This window comes from Crocuta crocuta, unplaced genomic scaffold, assembly GCF_008692635.1.
Source record: "Crocuta crocuta isolate KB4526 unplaced genomic scaffold, BGI_CrCroc_1.0 scaffold141, whole genome shotgun sequence".
In the NCBI taxonomy this organism is placed as follows: Eukaryota; Metazoa; Chordata; class Mammalia; order Carnivora; family Hyaenidae; genus Crocuta; species Crocuta crocuta.
The window spans coordinates 1,419,704-1,444,428 of record NW_027527951.1 but is presented as its reverse complement, the minus strand read 5'-3'; the positions used below and the strand labels follow the sequence as shown (position 1 = coordinate 1,444,428).

Here is a 24,725-nt window from a genome sequence, read left to right as displayed (position 1 = left end):
GCCAATAAAGAAAAAAAAAAAAAAAAAAAAAAACCAAGAAATTTATAAACAAACAAACACAACACAACTGCAACCAGAAATTGCATACACACCTTTGGTGTTTGGATGGCTCTTTATTATAATAGATGAGCAGCCATGGAAGAATTTGAGCAATGCAATAATGGGCAGTAAAGAAATGTATCCTATTATATACCCTGTCTGATGGAAAAGGATCCTAGGAGCTGCCCTGGGATATCTCAGACCTCTTTAATGTTTGCCAGTACTTTGTTTTTGCTGCTGTATCATATTATTTAGCTCGATTTAAAGCTTAACATGTATAATCTCTGAAGTCTTGAGATCCTATCATCTGGATTTGTATAATTAATGTAATCACATAAATCAAATTTTAAAACACTGTCAAACAATATTTCTATTTTTTTCAGGATCATGATTATCTAATCTTGTTATGGTTGAGTCTTCTAAATGTTATGTATGATAGACTTTCCTTCATATGTTTCTTTATTATTGACTTTCAAGTGTGTGCTACTCTTTAGTGGGGCTTTATGTTGAGTAACCTTGTAGAGCTAAGGTGGAAGGTACACGGAATGAAACTCTAGAATACTTTTGTATTTGCTTTCATAAGGTACCCCATTAACTCCACCTCCAGATGTTGACTTTTTTTTAGGGTTTACTTATTTTTGAAAGAGAGAGACAGACAGAGTGTGAGTGGGGGAGGGGCAGAGAGAGAGGGAGACAGAATCTGAAGCAGGCTTCAGGCTCTAAGCTGTCAGCACAGAGCCCAATGTGGGGCTCAAACCCACGGACCTTGAGACCATGACCTGAGCCAAATTTGGACACTTAACCGACTGAGCCACCAGGTGCCCCCAGAGGTTGACTTTTTATATTAATTTTAGCAATTTCTAGATGTTTTGAATTGTGCAAATTTATTTTTGTATGTACTGGGTATTGCTTTATTTTTTTCTTAAGTTTTTATTTAAAGCCAGTTAGTTAATATGTAGTGTAATATTTGCTTCAGGTGCACATGATTCATCTTTTACATATAATACCTGGTGCTCACAAGTGCATTCCTTAATCCCCATCACCTACTTAACCCATCCCTCCTCTGGGAACCATCAGTTTGTTCTCTATAGTTAAGAATATGTTTCTTGACCTTTGAAAATTTAAATATGAAATGCTTCACATGATTGAATATAAAACATAGCAGGAGTGAAGTCAGCATAAATTGAATAGCATGAACTCCAGGGGCCTGTTCCTGACCAGAAACACTGAGAAACTGGCAGATCTGTCAGACCCAACCTTATCAGGAATTCTGGAAGATAGTCAAAAATTTAAAGCAAACAAGTGAATATTTAACCGGGAGAAAAGCCACCGAAAAGTGGTAGGAGAGGTTTTGGGTATTTTAACATACCTTGGTTCTACCCTACTCTCCAGGATGTTAGCAGTCTTGAACACTGCAGCCTATTTCGTGGGGGTGGGTACTTGGTTCCAGAAGGAGCAGAATGGACCTTGTTCCCAAGTAATCGTGTTTGTCTGCTTTGATCTGTCTGTGGGTTCCCTGGAGGACTGATGCAAAGGTCTAACCTTTATTTCATCTAACTTGGAACTAAGTGCAGAGAAGTGCCTATATGGAGTATGTTCATCAAAAAACACAAGTGAAAGGCAAATGAACAACTTGTTCTGCCTGGAGAATAAAATAGCAGCGTGAAAAACAATAGACTTGCTGAAAGCCTGGGTGGAAAAGCTGGAGAAGGTGGTATTTTGGAGCACTGAGATTTTAAAAGTTTCTGCATACTCTAGGGAATCTAGAAAGCCATGTGGAGGCACAGGGCAGTGTGCATGCTCAGTAAATACCTGAGAAGAGCATATGCTTTCACTTCTGGCTGATCTTTACGGTCCATGCAAACAAGAAGTAAAGGATCAAATGGAGAATTAAGAGCATTCTGCCATCTTTTCCCTAGGAGCATTGATTTTGCAGTCATCTGTGTTTGAGAGTGCCTTTGTGAAAGTCCAGCAGTCAGTGGAGAACTTCTGGCATACTATTAGAGGGGGAAAAAATGCCAAATTAAATGCAATGAAGAGGGGCATCTGGGTGGCTCAGTCTGTTAAGTGTCCAACTTTGGCTCAAGTCATGATCTCATAGCTCTTGAGTGTGAGCCCTGCATCGGGCTCTGTGCGGACAGCTTAGAGCCTGGAGCCTGCATCAGATTCTGTCTCTCCCACTCTCTCTGCCCCACCCCTGCTTGCGTTCTGTCTCTGTCTCTCAAAAATGAGTAATCATTACAAAATTAAAAATAGAAGAAATAAATAGATAAATAAATGTGATGAAGATGCTAAGAGGAACAGTTTCACTTTCCCTGCATCATCCCTTCCTTCGATGATACAGCCAGTGTCAAGAGAAACTCCTTCAGGCCCATGGCTTCTCTCACATAGAAAAATGAGAGCATGTGAGTGAGCAGCTGGCCTCCCAGCTGTGTGGAACACTAGGATGAGACCCATTTCCATTCAGAATACTGAGGTGTGCTGATGACTGGAAGGTAGGAGCCATTGAAATCATACCAACTATCTTTGCTGAGCACAGTGGTATGAAATAGTAATAGCAGGAAGAAAACAAGAAAATTCACAAGATGTGGAAATTAAACAACATACTACTAGTGAGTCAAGGAAGAAATAAAATAAAATAAAATTTAAAAAGCATCTTGAAGCAAATAAAACTGGAAACAACATACCAAAACTTAAGGGATGCATCAAAAGCAGTTTTAACAGGGTACTTTTGAGTGATAAGCACCTACATTAAGAAAAAAGATCTCATAAGGAAAACCTTATGCCCAAAGGAACCACTCAAAGAACAAATGAAGCCCTGGGTTAGCAGAAGGAAGAAATAATAAAAGTCAGAGCAGAAGTAAAAGAAATAGAGAACAGATAAACAATGGAATATAAGAATGAAAATAAAAGATAAAACTGACAAACCTTCAGCTAGACTGACAAACAATGAAGACTCAAAATCAGAAATGAAAGAAGAGACATCACTACTGATACCACAGAAATGCAAAGGATCATAACAGAATACTGCAAACAGTCATACACCAAAATAAATAACATAGCATAAAAGAAATGGATAAATCCCTAGAAAGATACAATCTGACAGGACTTGATGAAGAAATAGAAAATCTGAACAGTATGAGTATGGTGATTTAATTGTAATTCAAAACGTTCCAATAAAGAAAGGTTAGGAAAAGATGGTTTTACTGGTAAATTCTGCCAAACATTTATAAAGAGAAATTAATACCTATCCTTCTTAGAGTCTCCCAAAAATTTAAAGAGGAGGAAATATTCCAAACTCATTTTGTAAGAACAGCATTACCCTGATGCCAAAACCAGATAAGAACACTACAAGAAAATAAAACTGTAAGCCTATATCCTTGATGAATGCATATACAAAAATTCTCAACAAAATACTAGCAAACTAGGAAGGAAAAATAAGATAAAAACAGAGAAGAGGCAAATCATAACAGACTCATAAAGAGAGAGAATGAACTGAGGGTTGCTGGAGGGATGGTGAGTGGGTGGATGGACTAAATCGGTGATGGGCATTAAGGAGGGCACTTGGGATGAGCACTGGGTGTTAAATGTAAGTGATGAATTACTGGGTTCAACTCCTGAAACCAATACTACACTGTATGTTAACTATGTATGTTAACTTGAAAATACATACATACATACATACATACATACATAAAATATTAGCAAACCCAATTCAACAGCACATTTAAAAGGATCATACACTGGGGTGCTTGGGTAGCTCAGTCAGTTAAGCGTCTGACTCTTGATCTCAGCTCAGGTCATTATCTCAGTTTGTGAGTTTAGGCCCTGCATCAGGCTTTGCACTGAAAGCACAGAGCCTGCTTGGGATTCTGTCTCTCCCTCTCTGCTCTTCCCCCACTCACTCACTGTCTCTCTCTCAACATAAAGTTAAAAAGAAAAAAGAGGATCATACACCAGGATCAAGTAGGATATATGTTTGGAATGCAAGGATGGTTGAGTATATGCAAATCAATAAATGTAATCACATTAATAAAATAAAAAATGAAAATCATATAAGCATCTCAATAGATGTAGAAAAAGCATCTAACAAATTTCAGCATTCTTTCATGATAAAAACTCTCAACAAATCAAGTATAGAAGGAACATAACTCACCATAATTTGACCATATGACATGCCCAGAGCTAACATCATATTAATCAGAGAAAGGCTGAAAGCTTTCCCTCGATAATCAGGAATGTAACAAGGGTGCCCAGTTTCACCACCCCTATTCAACATAGCACTGAAAGTTTTAGCCAGAACAGTCTGCAAGAAAAATAAATAAAAGACATCCAATTTGGAAAGGAAAAAGTAAAACTGTTTCTATTTGCGGATGACATAGTCTTATATATTGAAGGTTCTAAAGTGTCCAGTGAAAAGTTGTTAGAACTAATAAATGAATTCAGTGAAGTTGCAGGACAAAAAACCAAAATAGAAAAATCAGTTGTGTTTTTATACACTAACAGTAAGCTATCTGAAAAAAAGAAAGAAAAAAATTATATTTACAACAACATCAGAAATGTAAAGAAATACTTAGAAATGAATTTAATCAAGGAAGTGAAAGATATGTACGGTGAAAACTATAAGACATTGAAGAAGAAAAGTGAAAAAGACACAAATAAATAGAAATGTATCCCATGATTGTGGATAAGAAAAATTAATATTGTGGGGCACCTGGGTGGCTCAGTCGGTTAAGCGTCCGACTTCGGCTCAGGTCATGATCTCATGGTTCGTGGGTTCGAGCCCCGCATCAGGCTCTGTGCTGACTGCCAGCTCAGAGCCCGGAGGCTGTTTCAGATTCTGTGTCTCCCTCTCTCTCTCTGACCCACCCTTGCTCAAGCTGTCTCTCTCTGTCTCTCAGAAATAAAAAAAAAAATAAAATAAAAAAGTTTTTAAAAAAGAAAAATTAATATTATTAAAATGCCCTTCTTACCCAAAGCTACCTACACATTCAGTGCAATGTCTACTAAAATTTCAATGGCATTTTTCACAGAAATAGAAAAAAGATCCTAAAATGTTTGTGGAATTATAAAAACCCCAAACAGCTAAAAATTCCTAAAAAAGAAGAACAAAGCTGGAGATACCATACTTTGTGATTTAAAACTTTATTACAAAGCTATAGTAATCAAAACAGTATGTAATTAGTATAAAAACAGATACATAGACAAGTAGAAAGACTCAAAAGCCCAAACACAATCCTATGTATAAATAATCAACTAATTGATAAGGGAGCCAAGAATACTCAATGAGAAAAACAATTTTTTCGATAAATGTTGTTGGGAAAACTGGATATTCATATGTAAATGAATGAAATTGGACCCCTAATTTATCTTGCTCACAAAGAATAATTTGAAATGGATTAGACTTAAATGTAAAATCTGAAACCATAAAACTCCTTGAAGAAAACATAGGGGAAAAGCTCTTTGACATAATTCTTGGCAACAATTGTTTGGATAAGATACCAAAAGCACAAGCAACAAAAATAAAAATAAACTAGTAGAACTACATCAAAATAAAAAGCTTCTAAAGAGTAAGAGAAAGAATCAACAAAATTAAAAGACAACATATGGAAAGAGAAAAAATGTTTGCTGAAACATCTGAGGAGGGATGATATCCAAAATATATAGTAAACTCACAGCTCAGTGGTTAAAAAAACCTGATGAAAAAATTTGCAAAGAATCTGAATAGACCTTTTCTAAAGAAGACATGCAAATGGCCAATACGTGAAATGTTCAATATTTCTATTCATCAGACAAATGCAAATAAAAACCAAGATAGCTCCTCATACACGTAATAATGGCTGTTATAGAAAACTAAAAGAAAATAAATATTGGCAAGTATGTTAAAAAAAAAAAAAGGAACCCGTGTGCACTGTTGAAGGGAATTTAAATCAGGACACTACAGAAACCAGTTTGAAGATTCCTCAAAAAATTAAACATGGAACTACTGTGTGATCTAACAATCCAACTTCTGGGTATATATCTGAAGGAAGTGAAATTACTATCTTGAAGAGATATCTGTACCCCATGATCTCACCCATATTTAGAATCTAAAGCTGAATTAATAGAAACAGGGAAGAATAGTGGTTGTCAAGGGCTGTGAGGTGAGTAAATGGAGAGGTGTTTCTCAAAGGGTACAAATTACCAGTTACAAGTTGAGTAAGTTTTGAGGATCTGCTGTATAGCATGGTGACAATAACAACACTGAATTATATACTTGAAAATTGCTGACAGACCAGATCTTAAGTGTTCTCAGTACAAAGCATGTGTGTGCGTGCATACACACACACACACACACACGTTATTATGCTAGGCAATGGATGTAATAACTAACTTAATGTGGTAATCATTTCGCAATAGATGTGTATGAAATCAATATGTTATATACAAATTTGCACAATGTTATATGGTAATTATATCTTAGTAAGGCTGGAAAAAGAAAAATGAAGCTAAGGCAGAGTTGTAAATTACCTGGCTATATGCTGAAGGAATGTTTCAACAAGAAGGATTTTTAATTTTTTTTTGACTCAAGGCATTTATAGAATTCTATATTAAACGAATAGCTAGCCACTAAGCCAAGAGAAGAGACTTCAAAAACCACACATGATAAGAAATACAGTGGTGACCAAATAAAGTTTAAAAAAGTTGGTAAACAAATAAACAATTACAACCCCACATAAAACATAAACAAATAATTCTGGTACAGTGTAGAACCTAATTTCCAGTGTTTCCGTATCATAACATTCAAAATGTCTACTTTTCAACAATACATTAAGATGTATTCCAAGAAATAAGAAAGTATGACCCTTTCACAGGAAATGAAAAGAAGGAAGAGGATTACAGAACTTGTCCCTGATGTAACACAAACATTAGACTTACAAGGAAAAGACTTTAAATCAATTATCTTAAATATGCTCAAACAGATAAAGGAAACCATGGACAGAAAGCTAAAGGAAAGCCAGAGAACAATATCTCAACAAATAGAGAATATCAATAAAGAGAAAAATTACAATAAAAAATCAAAAAGAAATTTTGGAGCTGAAAAGCATAAGAACTGAAATGGAACATTCATTGCTGGAGTCCAAAAGCAAATATGAACAAGCCACAGAAACAAATTTAAAGTTAATTAATTTGTCTACTCTGAAGTATCAGGGGAAAAAAAAAGGAATGAATATAATTGAATGGAGCCTAAGACACTGTGGGACACCATTAAATAAACAAATATACACATAAGAGAAGTCCCACAAGAAAAGGAGAGAGAATGGGACAGAATATTTGAAGAAATAATGTACAGAGGCTTTCCAAAGTTGATGAAAATTATGGATCTAGACACCCAAGAAACCCAATGAGTTCCAATTAGGATGAACCAACAGACTTCCACATATAGACACATTATAATCAAATTGTCAAATGATAAAGGCAAAGATAACTTTAAAAGCCTCATAAGAGAAGCAAATCATGACATAAAAGGAAATCTACATGGTTAACATTTTGTTATCATTAACTATGGAGGCCAGAAGGCAGTAAGGTAGCATATTTCAGGCACTGAAAGAAAAGAAAAAGCTATAAAAAAGGAATTTTATATCTGGCATAGTATCCTGCAAAATGAAAGATTTGAAACATTCCCAGAGAAACAATAATTGTGGAAGATCATTGCTAGTAGTCTTCCCTTACAAACATGCTAATGAGAGTCCTTCAGAGTGAATTAAAAGATGCTAGACAATAATTTAAAGAATACAAATAAAGGTAACTAAATATGTAAATATAAAAACCAGTATTATTATATTTTTGTTCTATAACTGCTCTTTTTGTTTCCTTATAATTTAAAAGACAAATACATAAAATAATAATTATAAACCTATGTTAATAGGCACATGTGATGATCTATTTTGTGAAAATAACACTATAAAGGCGGAGTAATGGAGATGTATAGCAGAAGGGGAACTGCTTACTACTGAAACTAAGTTAGTATAATTTCAAACTAGGTTGTTACAAGTTTGAGATGTTAATTATAATTTCAAAGGTAACCACTAAGGGGTGCCTGGGTAGCTCAATTGGTTAAGTGTCTGCAGTCTTGAATTTGAGCCCCACGCTGGGGTCTGTGCTGACAGCTCCGAGCCTGGAACCTGCTTTGGATTCTGTGTCTCCCTCTCTTTCTGCCTCTCCCCTGTTCATGCTCTGTCTGTCTCTCTCTCTATCTCTCAAAAATAAAGATTTTTTAAAAATCTTTTAAAAGGTAACCACTAATCATATCATTTTAAAATATTCAGAGAAATAACTGAGAAGGGAGTCAAAATGGAATGTGACAAGAGAAAATAAACTGGGGTGCCTGCGTGGCTCAGTTGGTTAAGGGTCCGACTCTTGATTTCGGCTCAGGTCATGATCTCGAGGTTCCTGAGTTCAAGACCACATTGGGCTCTATACTGAGGACTTGGAGCCTGCTTAGGATTCTCTCTCTCTCTCTCTGTGCCTCTCCTGCTTGCTTGCTTGCTATCTCTCCAAATAAATTTTTAAAATAAAAATTAATTAATTAAAATAAGTCATTAATAGAAGAGTCCAGAACAACAAAAAAAGATATAACATATAGAAAATAAATAGCAAAAAGCAGAAGTTCTTGCTTATATGTTACTAACTTAAAATGTAAATGGATAAAGTTTTCAGTTAAAAGACAGAAATTAGAAGAATGGATAAATAAATAGGTCCCATCTATATGATATCTATAAGAGACTTACTTAAGAGTCAAAGAATATAATAGGTTGAAAGAAAGAGATGGGACAATGTATTCCCTGCAAACCATAACAAAAAGAGCTAGTTTGGTATACTAATATTAAACCAAATAGACTTTAAGTAAAACATTGTTTTAAGAGGCAACGAAGGACATTATATGTTGATAAAAGGACCAATCTTTTAAAAATACCTAATTATATACATATATGTACTTAGGGCCATATGAAGCAAAATTTGACAAAATTAAAAGAATAGACAGTTCTTGAATAAAAGTTGAAGATTTTAATACCCCACTTTCAGTAATGAATAGAAAAATTAGATAGGTCAGTAAAGAAACAGAAGACACCAAAGACTAATTTCATCTAACAGTCATGTACAGTACACTCTACCCAACAACAGCAAATACACATACTCTTCAGTGCACATGGAACAGTCTTAGGATAGACTGTATGCTAAACCACAAGTCTTAATATACTTAAAAATACTGAAATCACACAAAGTGTCTTCCCCAAACATAATTGAACTAAACTAGAAGTCAATCGCAGTAAAAAAAATAAAATAAATAAAAAAACATGTACTCTGTGCTTATTGTAGCATTATCAACAATAGCCAAACTATGGAGAGAGCCCAGATGTCCATGACTGATGAATGGATAAAGATGTGGTGTATACATATACAACAAATATTAATCAGCCATCGAAAATAATGGAATTTCCATTTGCAACAACGTGAATGGAGCCAGAATGTATTATGCTAAGCGGAATAAGTTGCTCAGAGAAAGTACTTCACTCATATGTAGAATTTAAGAAACAAAACAGGTGAACAAATGGGAAGGAAGGAAGAGAACAGGAAACAAACCTCTAGAGACTCTTAACAATAGAGAACAAACTGAGGGTTGCTGAAGGGAGGTGGGTGGGACATGGGCTACATGGATGATGGGTATTAAGAAGAGCACTTGTGATGAGCACTGGGTGTTGTATGTAAGTGATGAATCAACGAATTTTACTCCTGAAGCCAATTGTACACTGTATATTAGCTAACTAAAATCTAAATAAAAATAATAAATAAATAAAAATAAAGTCTCAGTATTAGAAATAAAAAAAGATTGCCCTAAGGTTATTTTATAGCTATATCTATGTTTTTTTGATGTTTATTTATTTTGGGGGAGAGAGAGAGAAGAAGGGAGGGAAAGAGAGGGAGGGGGAGAGAAAGCACACACAAGCAGGGGAGGGTCAGAGAAAAAAGGAATCCCAAGCAGACTCCCATGCGGGGCTCGATTTCACCAACTGTGAAATCATAACCTGGGCCAAAATCAAGAGCCTGACACTTAACCAAGTGAGCCACCCAGGCATCCTTATCCCTGTTTCTATTAAAAGGAATGATCCCAAATCAAAAACTCAAGTTAAATTGTAAATAACAAGAAAAACGAGAGTAAACTAAAGTCAAAGCTAGCAGATAGAAATAATACAAATTAGAGATAAAAGAAGTAGAATATAGAAAAACAATGGAACAAAAACTGGTTCCTTGAAAACAATAAAGAAAATTGATGAATTTTTAGCTAGACCAGAGAGAGAGAAAAAGAGAGAATTAACATCAGAAATGAAAGTGAATGCATTATTAATACAAAAAAAAAAAAGAAATCACAAAGTTCCACATATTGCATTATTTAACTTATATAAAAAGTCCAGAATAGGCAAATCTATAGACAGAAAATAGATTAACATTTGCCTAGGGCTGGGGGCAAGAGGGGTTAAGAGTAGTGGATAATAGGTATCACATTTCTTTTTGAAGTGATGAAAATCTTCTAAAAATAGAGTGTGGTAAAGGACATATATATCTGAATATTCTAAAAGCCATTGAGCCATACACTTCAAATGTATGGTATGTGAATTATATCTCAATAAAACTGTTAAATATTTCTGAACTAAGATATGTTAAAAAGGGTTTGACACTTTACATTGGGATTTGGGAATGAAATGGTGACTAAAACTGAGCAAATGAAGAATTCAAAAAGAGATATTTATTACTTCCAGGGACAACAAATTTTGTACAAGAAAGGACATGATATAGGGTAAATATTATTTAGCTATGAATTGTGATTCACAAGGAATTATAATGAGGGGGAAAATGAAGGATGTGGTGTAGTGGAAGACAGAATGGGAGAGGGTAAAATCCTTTTCTGGGATTATAGGAATTTAATTAATAATGTCTAATATAGAAAAAAAAATCAAGATGTAAAAGTATATGTACATTAGATCTATAAATGTAAATGCCATCAGTCTGGAAAAGTTAAATACCTCTCAGAGAGGGAATTGGAGAACACAGATAGGGATTTTTGTTTTTCTAATGTATTTTTAACTATGTGCACATTTAATTTTGACTAAAAATTTAAATTTAAGGAATGCAATAATGTGTACACTTAATATATACCTAACCAAAAATGTCTTAATGAATAGCAATAGACACACACACATACACACACTTATATATCACCCATAGCTAAGAAAGTAGTTTCCTTTGTCTTCTCTATCATTTCTATTATTTTTTGGTTGTAAATAGACCGGATCTATCTCTAAGTAGAAGAAAATTAGGCCCCTGCCTAATTTGATTCTGCCTCCTGCCATTAGAGCTCACGCTGTAAAATATAAAAGAGGCCAAGAAAGGATAAGAAATTAACAAGGAGACTATTGTTGATGGTAATTAATCAAGAACACAAAAATAGAATCCTAACGACTTTATACTAATTTAGGAAATGGCATAGTGGGGATAATTGCAAGTAGACTGCCCTGTGGTGCCACCTGATGTTCACAGAGAACTGTAAGAAAAGTCTGAGTGTGGACCTGGGCAGAAAGTCAAGTTAGGTAATCCAGCTGTGTGGATGTTCTTTTTCAGAAGTTCCTTAAAAAAATAAAAAATAAAAAAATGAGTCACATACTCAGCTAATACACATAAGCCATAGCAATTTAACACTAAGAGTGGCACTGGTTTGTATGGATAAGTCTGTTTTTAAAAGTAACTTTTCCACAAGTCAGTAATACCAAGTATGGGAAAACGTCAAAATTAATCATTCAGCTTAGTTTCATTGAGTGCACAATCAACAATTGGTACAGTAGAGATGAATATGAGAATTAAAATGCTTTACAGATAAATTTAGGTTTAGATATGGATATACGTTCCTTAAAATATATCAACAGGTCATTTCCACAAGGAATGGGAAAAGACACACAACCTTCTAAGTTGTCCCTGAGACAGTGCTAAAAAGCAATACCAGGGGCATTAAGCTTGCATTCAAACATTTGTCCCTGTAAAAAGCTTTTGCACATATTGTCTTTTGTTCAATGTATAACCTAGTGAAAACTTATTTATGGCGAGTGGTGAGGTTTTATTTTTTTTTTAATTCTCTGCTAATAGAAAAAGAGTGACATTTATCACCATATAAACTGCTGATTAAGGTTAACATATGACTAGGCATTCAAGGAGATAAAAAGGAAACACAACCCCCCGACTTCAGATACTTAGATGTCTCAGCTTTTGATTAGCACATCAGATACAGTGCTGCTGGTCTCTTACTAAAAAGACATTGCCATCAGTCTTTCTCCCATTTCCATGACAATAACATTAGAAAAAAATGAAAAATGTTCAAATACCACTTCTGTTCAGTCTGTGTTTCAACATCTACCTCAATTTTTCCAGTGATGTTGCAAATACTACCCCCTGTGGTAGACTCCGCTGGAATTTAATCAAATAGAACTGGAAAAAATGTTGAATATTCAGATGGGATTAGGAATATATTATATTTTCCCGGTAAGTAAAGAATTAAAGGGAGAACTCATTACATTGTATTTCTCTTCAGGGGTCTTCTAAAATACAGTTAATGGTAATAGATCATCATTGCAATGTTAAAGGATTTTGTTGTTTCTCATGAGCAAATCTGTAGATCAGGAAACATTACCACTTTTATAAACTTGCACCCTATAAAAAGAGATATTGTGTGTTAGTTAAAGGCTTGTATTTGAGTAGAATTACCCTAAAATGTATCGATTCCTAAAAGCTTTAGACATATTTAATATTTGGGGCAAGTGACTCTCTACTATTAATGCTACTATTTGAAAAGGCAGGGATGTTTAAGAGTGTGAGACTTGGCTTTTAAATATACAGTTCTTCAAAGAAGAAATATTTTGGAAATAAAGAAAGTTTGTATTTTCAGCAGCGACTTACAGGGTGTTGTTTTTTCCTCTTGAACTGAGAACAGCAAGGGTGACTGAATGCTGTAGGAAAAACCTAATAAAACCCTGTCTCATAACCAAACTTTTTCTTAGTTTTCAGATCTTACTTTGCCTAGTTCAATATTTCTCTATCCATCAAAGAATAGCTTTAAATAACTTGATTTATGAGCATTATGGAAGATTATTCTTTTCCTTTCCCCCTTTTTAATTTACACTACGAATAGTAAAGGAAATCACTGTTTAATTCCTTTGAAAAGAAATGTCATTATTTCTTTTCAATATATTTTATACAGTTTATGACTCAACCATAAATCATCATGCCCAAAGAACTGAGGAACATTATTATGGATAATAAAGAATAGTTGCAGATCCAAAAGTTACAAAAAGTATGTATAAAGTCTGTGTTACAGCAATCTTAGATAAGAAGGTATCATTGATTTTCATTTCTTCCTCAACATCTGAAAAAATCCTACTCTAACCCCACTCAAGGAACATATTATTTGAGAAGCTGACCTTATTCTTGCAGTTAATTGTTCCCTGTTCAATGATTATTTCATATTACTTTGTAGATTACTTTGTACTATTTATGTTTGATTTATTTTTACTCCTGTCTAGACTGTAAGCTCCTTCAGGTTACTGTTTATATTTTACTCTTGTGTGTATTCTTAACAGTCATTAATTGGTTCTTTCATTAAACATCACTTGTTGGGTATTCATTATGTATCAAGCACTGTGTTAGGCACCAAGGTGAAAGTAGTGTTGAAAATATAATTGTTACCTTCTTTTCAAAGCTTCAGTCTAGTGGAAAAGACAAACATAACATTTATTTGTTTGATTCTTTTTTTTATTTTTATTTTTTTAATTTATTTCTGAGAGAGAGACAGCATGAGCAGTGGAGGGTCAGAGAGAGAGGGAGACACAGAATCTGAAGCAGGGTCCAGGCTCTGAGGTAGCTGGCAGCACAGAGCCTGAAGTGGGGCTTGAACCCATGAACCGTGAGATCATGACCTGAGCTGAAGTCAGATGCTTAACTGACTGACCCACCCAGGCGTCCCTATTTGTTTGATTCTTAATAACAACTGAAAAGTGTTAAGATGAAAATATCCATGATGCAATGGTAGTTATAAACAGAGATATATAAAGGGAGCAAAAGGGTTAAAACCTCAGCTGTCATCTACAATATGAGAGTATGTTAACTAATCAAAACAATGGCAGGGGTGAGATGGGGAACTATTTTAGGAATTGAGAAAGTGCAGGGAAATTCTATGTGGTGAGAGAGAACATGGCCAGCACAAAGGGCAGTTCCCAGAGTAATTAGAACAAAAACAGGGGTTTGGGGATGAGGAGAAGCAGAAGAGAAGGTAGAGCCAAGCTAATTAAGGGTCTTGTTGGCCATATTAATGGTCTTGTACTTTACCCTCAGAACAACAATAAATTAATGAAGTGACTAAGTGAGGTAATGTTTTAATAAGATCTGCCTTCATTCTAGATTTTACATATATAAATAGTTGCAGAGTAGAAACCAGATTGGAGCACAATAAGAATGGATGGTGAGAGCCAATGAATATAGGTATTAGCCCAGAGCTTACATAATCAATGGATTGTTACCTCATGCCCAAATACATCTGAGTGGTATACCCTCAAAATTTTTTATAATCCAATAAGAAAAATCTCATAAAGAGAAAGGATTGCATTTAGGACTCTTTTTAAAAACTCCATCCTAAAAGTGATTCACCGAGATTCTGGAAGTCTAGAGAACTTGAAGAATTGATAATGGTTTTTAAAAGAGATTATTTAAAAACTACTTCTAAATCTAATTTCATTAATAGATGTGTAGATATGCACTGTTTTTCCATCTTTTAAACACTGTCTGTCCATTTGGTTTATATATAATGAGACAGAAAATACAAATGGACAACAGTAAAATGCTATACAATATAGAATTCTGACCCACAGCCTAGAGCAACCAGCAGAGGAAAACATTCCATTATCTACAGTAACCAGCCCTTCAGAAACCCAGCCTGCTATCTGTAAGTCAAACTTGTAAGAAGTCAGACTGCAATACGTTGTAACATTCCAAGAGCCAAATAGTAACATTTAAACCAAAAAGACCAGATTTGATTAATAACTGAAAGTTTCCGTATTTTTTTCTGACTTACTACCAATCAGAGAATGCAAATATGTGCCCACAAGTAATCACATAAAATCTCCCACTTCTTGTTAGTTCATCTAAAGCTTTCTTCCTGCTAATGGCTTATACTCAGGGTGGAATCCTTTCCTTTTTTCTACTCCTCTGCCTGCCTTTGACTTTGCCAGACTTTGACTCTGCCAAACCCATGAGTGATGATGGCTGACTTCCTTGCTAAAACTCTGAATAAGTAATTTTTGCTTCTGCTCATTTGGTTGGTCTTTATTTATTTCCACAATAGACTCTCTGCAGTAGAGAGTTCTGTTGTGGAGGTAAGCATCCATTTGCTACTTCTAGCCATACATCCATTTAATAAGGATCTGAGATATTAAATGGAAGAGCTACTATGTTTTCGTGTTAATATGTATGTGAGTATACATGTATAAGAGAGGGAGAGAAAGAAACAGAGTAATAAAGAAACCGAGAATGAGCAGGATATTTAGGAGTGGAAGCTTGTTATATTCATTCATTCAGCTCATTTATATTGAGTGTCCACAATGTGTCAGGCACCATTTAAAGCCTTTTTGATACATAGAGGACAATCCAAAGGTCCTTGTCCTCATGGAGCTTATTTTGTAGAAAAGAAAAAGAGAATAAGCAATGAATATAATAAAATAGTAAATTTTATAGCATTTTGTAAAATGGTAAGTTCTGTTTAAAAAACAAAGGCAAGGTAAAGAGGCTGTCAGGAGTGCAGGTGGAGAGTGAATTTAATAAGTGGTCAGACAAGGCCACATTGAGGCTGATAGTTGAACAGAAAGTTAAGGAGGAGGATGAAGAGTGAAATAATTACATTTACCTGGGGCAAAACATTTTTAGGCTGAGAAGAGCTACACAGGGCCTAAAGATGGAAAGATGCCAGGTATGTTCAAATAATGGCAGAGGGTGAGTGCGGCTAGGATGAGTCAGTAAAGGAGAAAAAGGAGATGAGGCAAGAGGCGGTAGCGTTCATACGGTGGGGAGGGAGAGAAAGCTGAGAGGCCATGGCGACAATAGTTACTTTTTATCTGAGTGAAGTGAGGAATGGTTGCAGAGTTCTGGGCAGAAAGATGGCATGACAAATTTTAAACAGACCCTGTGCTGCTGTACTGAGAATAGACTAGAGAGGACACGAGTGGCTCTATAATGCACATATAGATTTAAATATTTACATTTAAATATTAGTGTGTTTAATAATGTAAATATTCACAAAGCAACTAAAAATACAACTAGACAATTCTGGAAACACCAATTCTAGAGGTGTTAAGGACCTGGAATTCTTTCAGTTTTCCCTTCCTCTTCCCCTTCTCCCTGTTTCTTCCAAATACTGTAGACTATTCTAGAAATTTTGTAAGCCTGGAAGAGGACATATGGACTCGAATAAAGTTATATTAAGACAAAATGCTCCAGGGGCACCTTGGTGGCTCAGTTGGTTAAGGGTCTGACTTCAGCTCAGGTCATGACTTGCAGTTCATGGGTTTGAGCCCCACATCAGGCTCCATGTTGACAGCGCGGAGCCTGCTTGGGATTCTCTTTCCTTCTCGGCCCCTCCTCCACTTGTGCTCATACTCTCTCTATTTTTCTTTCTCTCAAAGTAAACTTTAAAAAGAAAAAGACAAAACATTGCAATAACATCCCCTAAATTCAAGCCCAATTTACAGATCACATGATGCCTGCGTCAACTGTGTAATTTTCAGTTTCAGTGACAGTTATATCCAATATCATTCCACCCTAAGTAATTGATCAAGATGCATTAGGAAAGAGTAGGAATCATTAGAGGAAGTTAAAATATATACATTCTTAGGCAATTGTGATAACTGCTAATTTTTAAGAGGGTAAAACTAGAACTGAAATAAATGAAATACAAATCTTTACATTAATTATTATTAAAGCTCCAAGAAACTTGCCTTCTCAGAATCTTGCCCATGGCCCATGTCAGAAAATCCCTGTATTTTGTTGTTAAAGTGCTGCTGAAAAGTAAGATATTGGACTGATACCAAAAGAAAAACACATGTAGAGAAAGCTGTCATATCCCATCGACAAAACAAAACAACAACAAACAAAAATGTGTAGTTCAGAGGAATTTATTACCTGAATATTCAATCTGTTTTCTAACTAATCATGTGAAGACAAATTTGAGATGGAGGAATGTAAAATGTCTTACAGTTTGGCATCAAGATGCAATTATGCCTTTTTTCTACTTTCATTGAAGAGAAAAATGTAGGACTCCAGGAAGAATGCATGTCCACTCAAACTGGTTATGGACCACTATCTAGGTATTCATTTCCAACCATAAATATTTTCTGATGGTTAAGGGATATTCCAAGAGTAGAGCTTATTTATATATTCAAATTAAATGACCAAAGAGCTATCTTCACTACTTTTTCTGAAGCCAGTTATCAATACAATTGCAGAATATAAAATTGCCAGTTATCATTTTTTTACATCTACACATTTAGCAACATTAAAATTATGTACTTAAATTTCAAATAATCATGAATTTCAACTAAAAACTGTATAAAAGTTAAAATAGGTGTGCCTCTACTCATTAAACTCATGTAGTATACAAGTGAAAGTATATGAAAGTAAACTCCAAGGGACTAAAAATAGCCTTGTTGAAATTATTGTTTAAAATAATTTAATTTGAAAATATAACTTGCAAATCTTTTTTTCTTTTTTTTGGAAATTGTAGTAAATACACAAATGGGGACTCTTAAGGCACCATTCAAAGAATCAAAAATTATTTCCCAATATATGGCAAAGAATGCCATAACCTCATCTTAAGTCTTTTTCATTAACCTGTTATTGACTGTGGCACATGTGCCCCAGAATGAAAGCTGTATTCCTAAACCTGGCTTACAGTCAGGTGTGTCCATGAGCCAAGTTTTTGCCAGTCTTTGAAACTACTGTTTTGGGTGTTTCTGTCTCCTAGCAGAAATTATGTTACCACTAATACACATTTTGTGTATGATGTGTATGAACACATCTTGTGTAACTAAGAGTATAGATATAAAGCTTAATAAGTATGGTATAGTGGAAGGCAAATGAAACATGACATCAGCGTGTCTAAGTTCAAGTCTCACTTTGGTCGATTCCAATAGCTCCTTCCTTTTGGCAAATCAGTTAACTTTCAGAGCTTTGGTTTTCTGAAACCATTACTATCATCACTTTACCAAAACTAATAGCCTTTTTGGGGTTTGATTTTATGCATTATTAATTGATTAGCAAAAGATAGGTAATAAAGATGAGAAAAACTAGTGTGATTTTCCTTTTTGCATTTAGCCAACAGATAACTGGAAACATAGGCATGTACTCAGACTTTTATAATATAAATGTGAGGCAGTGGGAGAAACTCTACTGTGTTAAGTACGTGGTGAGATTCTTTTGTGCTGTTTCATTTATTGTTATAAGCAACCTACCAACAATTGTTGAACCGTACACTCAGTTTGATGTGTACAACATTTCTGTAGAATATCAGATTGAGTTAAAACTCATTTAGCCAAGAGAACAGAATTTTTTTTTAATTTTTTTTAAATTTTATTTATTTCTAGGAGAGAGAGAGAGAGAGCGTGAGCAAGGGAGGGTCAGAGAGAGAGAGAGATACAGACTCTGAAATAGGCTCCAGGCTCTGAGCTGGCAGTCAGCACAGAGCCCGACGCGGGGCTGGAACCCACTACCGCGAGATCATGACCTAAGCGAAAGTCGGACGCTTAACCGACTAAGCCACCCAGGCGCCCCAAAGAGAACAGAATTTAATTAAAATCAAGAGAGTTCCTCTAGTTCCTTTAGTTCTTAATGGGAGCACTCCATTGATGGTCACTGTCTCATGATCCTAAGGTCTAACCACACCCAACAAGCACTTCCCACTGTATTTTGCTTGCATACTATGGGCTTATTCTACTTTCGTGAAAAATTATAATAATTGAGTGCTTCTGTTTAGGAAAATATTTATTCTGAGTTCTTTTAGGTTTTGAAACAGGCACAGCATCAAAAAATCTCGTCATTACTGGGTGGAAAGGGGAATAAGAATCAGTGTCCAACTGGGGCGCCTGGGTAGCTTAGTCGGTTAAGCGTCCAACTTTCGCTTGGGACATGATCTCGCGGTTCGTGGGTTCGAGCCCCACGTCGGGCTCTGTGCTGACTGCCAGCTCAGAGCCTGGAGCCTGTTTCAGTCTGTGACTCCCTCTCTCTCTGACCCTCCCCTGCTCACGCTGTCTCTCTCTCTCTTTCCTAGAAATAAATACAACATTAAAAAAAAAAAAAAGAATCAGTGTCCAAGTAATCCTGAATAGCATGTCTTCTTCCAGATTCCCAGCTTATTTCCCCCCGTATGTATGCATATTCTTACATGCATTGGTTGTACAAACATTTGTTTGTATAAATCTCTTTATATATTACCTTAATTTTGTCAAATATATCACTACTGGCTATGATCTTCAATGAAAAAATTATCACCTAATCTCATTTCCTTCCCATATACACACATAACCTATTTTGATGGATCCTAGCAGTTGAGTTGAATTTTAGTAAAAAGCACAATTTAGTAGATTAGACCAGAAATACAAATGAATTCCTAACTCATCCCTCAGTTGTTTGCAAAAATGGACGCAGATCATGATATGAAAGTATAAAAGTAATTTCTCTTTGGGTTTGGAAGCCATTTATTTTTTACTTAATGTGCAAATATACATGTTTTTAAAGACTCAGATATCATAGTACTTTATTTCAAACTTCTTAACAAAAAGTAACGATGAAGATCTAACTCAGAGAAAACTTAGGATGGAGCACAAGTGCCACACTCTGACATTGGACATGGACTAAGTCCTCTGACGGTATATAGCATCTCATTGTGGAGAGAAAGGCAGCAGAGTACACATATTAAATCTTGCAATCTCAGTGCTCACCACCCTGAGCTCATGAGTGAGGAGGTGTGGTATTCCTATGATTTTGACCTCTTTACAGAGAGAAATTATTCAAGATTCTTGGATTAGTCAACAAAGAAATCTTCCCCAAACAAGCTTAGCTGCTGCTCCAAGCAAGTAGGCTAGAAAAATGCACGTAGATTAAGAGGTGAAAATAGAAAATATATATTCGTGATCAATCTTCATAAAGATATTTAAAAGTTATATAAAAGATAAAAAAGATTCCTCTGAAAATTTACAATGTTTGGAGTTCCAGCCTTACCAGATTGGATGATGGAATGTCAATAAAGCTAATTAAACATTTCCATAAGCCACAGAAGTAAAAGGACCTGGAGGAATCATCTGTTGACATTTAAATATCTACTATGCAAAGTGGAAAGCAAGATTTGCATCCAACAATGCCACCTGGTTAATCCAGAAGACTTTATAACCTGTCAAATTGTTTTCATGCAATAGTGGATTTTTATGAAATTAGCTGGATATTGTCAGTGTTGTAATCAACATTTTTTTTCTCATCTCTCTTGCATTGGAGTAACTCCATTGTAACAGATGTTTCTCTCTTTAGTGCTGAGGTAAAACTGCATGTATCTTGACATAGGCAGGCAGCTCTTGGCTTTGGAACATTAAGTCTTCCATCAGGTTATTCCTTCAGTTTCAGTCATTGGCTTAAATAGGACTGTTTTGTCCAAGCTCAACAACATGGTATCCAAACACTATTTCTCCATTAGTCACCTGGTTCCACACTCCAAAATGCAATTCAGACTTGGAAACGAATGTGTATCCATGACCTTTTAGGTCTAACATGGTCTGGTGAAAGCATATTGGAAGAGTGTTAGTCTCACCAACTCATTGGTGACCTTTGACAAATTACTTGACCCCAATGTGCTTCATTTTCCTTTCTACACAGGGAACAGGAGGCGATAATATATAGCTTCCTTCCTTATCTTTCCGGATTTTAAGGTTAAAATGAAGTAAATGTTATTTACACTTTGTTTTCACATGTTGATGCTGAAATGTCCTTGTCTGTGCTGGTAGAAACACGTCACCACATTTATAAGAAAAATGTTGAAAAAGGATTTAGTAGAAACACAATTTACTCCATTTTTACTCGCTAGACCACATTTATTCCAATAAATGATGATACCTGGTATGTTTTAAAATGGTAAAAGCACAGGATTCAGAATTCAAAACTCGATTGAAATTCTGACACAGCTACTTTTAAGGTCTCTGCTTCATTTCCAGAGACTTTGCCAATGCCTAGCTCCATACATTTGGGCTTACTAATGCCCTTCCACCTCATACTTAGCCCAATAAAATTTAAGAGAAAATCTTGGCTGAGATATGGAGCATTCTAACAGCAAGTTCTTACTCCCCAAATCCAGTGACTCATAAACATCAGCTGGGCTCCCACACTTTAGTTTGTCTAGCTCTTCGCAAATAAGGTCCAGGAAACAGGTTACTACTTAGGATATCCAGGGCAGATGTGCTTCAAGTCACAACTCTACCAAACCTGAAACCCTTCTGTATATGTAGTACAGTTTCCATTCAGGTCTAGAGTTCTAATGAAAACTCAACTCTGGCATATTTTCTGGAACACAGAATCATTTGTGAATGATAATGAGGCTCTGTATCCTTCTTTTTTTTTTTTCCTATCCTCCTCCCTAAGACTGACTGCTTTCCCTCATAAATTATGGTCTGACAACTATTCATTCATCTGATGACCATTTCTGAATTCTCTAAAGTTGTACTCCAAATTCCAAATGGAAATCTTTGTATCAGACCATTTCCAGAGTCCTAATTTTGACTTTTAGGTCATCTGGACATGGATGGCCTGATCGCTGGAAACTCTGAGGTAAAAATTTAAACCTAGAACAATTCTCTTGTTTCTATTCCATTGTGATTTATGAATATCCTAGAAAGCAAAAACTTCTCCCAGACATTCCACAACATGCATTGATTATCTACCATGTGTCAAGCATAGTGTCTGGATGGAGTTATAATGAATTAACATTTATTTAATATGTGCTATGTATTAGGATTATTCTCAGTATTTTATTTTCATCATCACAACAACCTCATGAGTAGGTATTTTTCCAATTTCTATTTTACAGATAAGAGGCACAATGAGGTTAAATTACTTGGCTGTGATCACATGCCTAGTTAGTGGTAGAGCTAGGATCTGAATGTGGACAGGCTGATTTCAGAGCCCATGTTCCTAAGTGCTGTGCTATCCTGAGCCCAGGGAAGTGATTAAATATTGTTTCCTGAGGAAGAGTTATGATGGCAGAGCAGTAGGGGGACCCTGGGCTTTCCTCTCCCTCAATACAGCTGTATTGAGGTCAGGTCACCTGGAACACCCAGGAAGTCAGTGTGCAGAGTGGCAGAAGGACCTCCGCAGTTGGAGGGAGACAGCTTGGCAGATGTGATGGCATTGGAAGTGAACGGGGGAAAGAAAAATGGCAATGCTGTGGAGGGGAGGAAACCCTTTCTGGGGCGAGACAAAAGGGAGACAAAGAGGGAGGGGCTGAGAGAGTGCAGCATTGAGTTTGCACTCTGGACCACAGACTGGGGAGTGAGAAGTACTGAGTGTCCCAGGTTTTTTGCTTTGTTTGTTTGTTTTTGTTTTTGCAAACAGTGTTTGCAGCTCAAACTTTGAGGTTTTAGAAGCGTGCAACTTTCTTTAGCGTGGAACTGTGGCGTGCACTCCTGGGGAGGAGGAAGCTGACCCTGGAGTGTGTTGTGTGCTGTAGAGATCTGCAGGGTGCACTGAGAGAGAACATTCCCCTTCCTGGAGTCTTTTGGAAGAGGATTTATTGCCTCCCCAAGGACAAAAGACTCTGCAAGTGTCAGTAAAAAGCCTTTCATCAGCAGGGGACAGAGGCGCACCCAGAGGAAATATAACCTTTGCTGCGGAAGAGGTGCTACACCATAGATTCTGTGCAATGCGCAGGTGTGCGCCTGTGTTACAGGGACAGAGTTCTAAAGACACACCAAGGAAAGGCTCTACTCTGGAGCAGGGGAGCATATCTGCATGGTCCTTGGTCTTTCAAGAGTTTGGATTTTGAATCCCAGCTGCACACCAAAGGAAAAATGTAGGAGAGTTGTGTCACAGGGCATGCTGGCTGCCCTCACTATTCTGTGAGAACTGCCTGAACAGCAGAGGGTGTGAGGTCTCCTGTCTGGGGACGACTTACTAGGGTGGCACCATTTTCCATCCAACACCAACATGGAGGTACTTCAGAGAGCAACACAGTGGCCCCCAGTGGAGGCAGCACTCGTTTACACCAAATCCTGCCCTCCACACCCATGCCTGGCAGCTGCTTATTTACTGGAGAAAGACTGACTCTGAGCCAATGCAGCAAACTTCTCCAGAAGACTAACACAGCCAACACCCCCCATGAACCAAGTGTACTGAAAATTGAGTGCTTCAGAATGACACCTACAGTTCTTTTTACTTTTTTTAACTTCTAATTCTTTTTTTTTTTTTCTTTTGGAATCAGGCTCATAGTTTCTTGTTTGTTTTTTTCCATTTCCTTTTCTCTTTTTTGAATTAGGCTTTTTAAGATTTCTCTTTTTACTTAAAAATTTTTTTTCATTTCTTTTCTTTGGAATAAGCCTTATAAGTTTTTGATGCTCTGTTTCTTACTGTTTTTGTTGTTGTTTCCTTTCCTTTTCTCTTTTTCTGGGATCAGGCTTTTTCCCACCCTTTTTTCTGGGCTTACTCCAACAAATAAAAGCATAGCTAGTTAAAGAAGCAAACCACTCTGAAAACAAGGAGGAGCTCTGTGAGGACTGACCAGTGGGAAAGAGCAGCCAAAACACAAAAGCAGAGTGCATACAGTATACAGCAGAAACACTTCCTGAAGCTCTTGACCCCTTTTAAATATAGCAGTACTCCCAAGTTTAGGAAACATAACAAGATTTAAAACACAAAAGATAGAAACTTAGCCAAGATAACAACATAGAGGAATTCTCCTCAAAAGAAAGGTCAGGACGAAATCATATCTAGTGACTTGCTCAAACCAGACACAAGCAATATATCTGAATAAGACTTTAGAACAGCAGTTATAAGACTATTAGCTGGGCTTGAAAAAAACCATAGAAGACATGAGAGAAACCCTTGTTGCAGAGATTAAAGACCTAAGAAACAGTCAGGATGAAATAAAAAATGTTATAACTGAGATGCAAAACAAACTGGATACAGTGACAATGAGGATTGAAGAAGCAGAGGAGAGAATAGGTGATATAGAGGATAAAATTATGGAAAATAGTGAAGATTGAAAAAAGAGGAAAAAGAAACTATTAGATCATGAAGGGAGACTTAGAGAACTGATTCTATAAAATGAAAAAGTATCTATATCATAGGAATCCCAGAAGAAGAAGAGTGGGGAAAAGGGCAGAAGGTTTATTTGAATAAATTATAGTTGAGAACTTCTTCAATCTGGGGAAAGAAACAGACCTTCAGGTCCAATAGGCACACAGAATTGCCCTCAAAATCAACAGATCAGGTCAACACCATGACATATCATAGTGAAACTTGCAAAATAAAAACATAAAGAGAGAATTCTGAAAGCAGCTAGAGAAAGAAGGTCCTTAACTCAGAAG

The 24,725-nt window shown here is 36.1% G+C and overlaps 1 pseudogene; it reads right to left on the bottom strand.

The window, feature by feature from the left end:
- The window catches only part of LOC144221991 (DDB1- and CUL4-associated factor 13-like), a 111,767-nt pseudogene extending 88,339 nt beyond the window's left edge, over nt 1-23,428 (bottom strand).
- Between the last annotated feature and the right edge of the window lie 1,297 nt (nt 23,429-24,725).